A 2,221-nucleotide genomic window follows, 5' to 3' on the forward strand; every position below is an offset into this window, starting at 1 on the left:
TTCCCATCTGCTAAAATTATTCTGGATACTTGCAAAATAAGTAGTGTTACTAACATCAAGTTCTTTACAATTTTAAGTCAGTTCTTCAGATTCGACTTACCTCTTCATTATTCAATATGATCTCTAGCTTGGTGCAGACAATAAAATATTCTCGCTTGTCTCCTAACTTTCTGGCCATGATCTAAGTACAAAGTACAAAACCATGTTGAAGTTTTTGCTCCTATCCAAAACAAGAAATAAAATGAAGATAAATAACTGTTTGAGGATTATACTTTTTCTATACAATAGACCACCATCTTCACTGCTCTGTTGACTTGTAACAGAACTGACTGTGGTACTGAAAAGCACAGAAGGAAGAAAGATGAAGCAATTTCTATTTAAGGGCAACAAATAGAGGAAGAAACTCCAAATTACCATCTAGATGGTGTGCTTCTTTATGGCAGCCCTTTTGCACAGTAAGGGAGATATGTAAATCTGGTGTTTTTAAGTCAGAACAAAATTTTATTCACAAAGCACATTGCTATAAAATGTGATAATAGATATAATATTTTATGTCTCAAGGTTGAACAATGTACTAACTCTTCAAAAATAAATAAAAAATTCCAGTAGTCTTATTTATTTCCTGTTCATAAGCTCTAGTTTTTTTAATCTATATTTTTAACTGACACATAATAATTACACAGACTTACGGAGTATAGTGATATTGTGATATTGTGTACAGTGATCAGATTAGGGCAATTAACATGTTCATGATCTCAAACTTTCATTATTTTTTGATTAGGAATATTTAATATCCTCTTTCTAACTACTTGAAACTATCTTTTCTGGCCTTAAACTATTTTTATATTAATATTTTGTTAATGCAAATTAATATAAGCTTGTATATTATTTAAACTTATATATATTATTTGGACATAAACACAAACCTATTTACAATTAATTATTAACAATGTTACTGACTCTAGACAACTCATACGTGCAAATAAAACTTAATGAATTATGCAGTCATAGAGACACAATGTGGTAATTACGACTGTAACACACATCCCCTTGAGTTTGATGTAACTAGACAAATACTTCCCACTATTTTTTTTTTTTTTGCTTGTACTGCTTAGTTTTTTAGTTCGTAAAACTCCTCTTTCTCAAGGTTTGCTCCAAGCATCTACAGAATATAAGGAGGCAGATAAGATGTAAGCTTTTAGGTTGACTCTTAAAGTCATTGTGCATATTCTCTTTGTCAGGTTAATACGTATAACTCTCTTTCCCTCATCAGTGGGAACATTTCTACGCAGTAAAGCATGCCTCAGGCATTAGGGGGATTTCTAAATCAGTATCATAAACACTGTATTGAGGAGAGAATTCTTCAATATTGTATATGGTGAATTTGTTTCTGAAATACCTAGTACAGCTATGGAATTATTTACAATCTATACGTTGTCCTGTATAATTTGTTGAAAATTTAGTGGCAGATGATTGATTATCTTATCTGAAAGTCAACTATTTTTTTATGGATTAATGTGTTTAATAATATTGGAATTAGGGAGTTTTCTGGGAAAAAGAGGTTTAATGGATATTTGTAAGGTGGAATTAGAGAATGTGCATTATCTTACGGTGGGTACCCCTGCACACATTTTGCTGTGGGAATAGAGAACAAAAACTAGTTTGAATATAGCAGGTGTATGCAAAGATAAATTTCTACTAATTTTGAAACTTTAAAGAACCAACCTTAAACCTGTACATTCAGATAAATCTTTCAGAATTCAATTCACCTATTCTCTGAATCCTTCTCTGCCTGCCAGTTAGCAGATACCTCATCTGTATTTAGACATCTCTGTGTGCATATTATAGTCCTGAGCAAACTGAATTATAATTATTGTTTCACTTTTCTGTCTCTCTCTCTCTGACTAAACAAAACCTGCATCCTAGTGCTTACGCCATGCCTGGAATATAGAAATGCTCAACAGAACCTATTGATGAATAAACAAATGAATAAATTAATTATCTTGAAGTTGTTGGAACAGTGCTATCCATCCTCAACACAGTAGCAGCACATGTGACCTAGGATTAAGTGCAATTAGAAAGTGTGTTCTCAGAACCAAATAGAGGATGAACCTTAACATATGCATGAACAATAACAAATTTGGACCCTTATATATTAAAAATAAGCCCTATCTCCTGCCACTTACTCTTCTTTTCACCTCCCCTAAGACTTCCGGGTTGC

Source organism: Mandrillus leucophaeus, unplaced genomic scaffold, assembly GCF_000951045.1.
Source record: "Mandrillus leucophaeus isolate KB7577 unplaced genomic scaffold, Mleu.le_1.0 Scaffold620, whole genome shotgun sequence".
In the NCBI taxonomy this organism is placed as follows: domain Eukaryota; kingdom Metazoa; phylum Chordata; class Mammalia; order Primates; family Cercopithecidae; genus Mandrillus; species Mandrillus leucophaeus.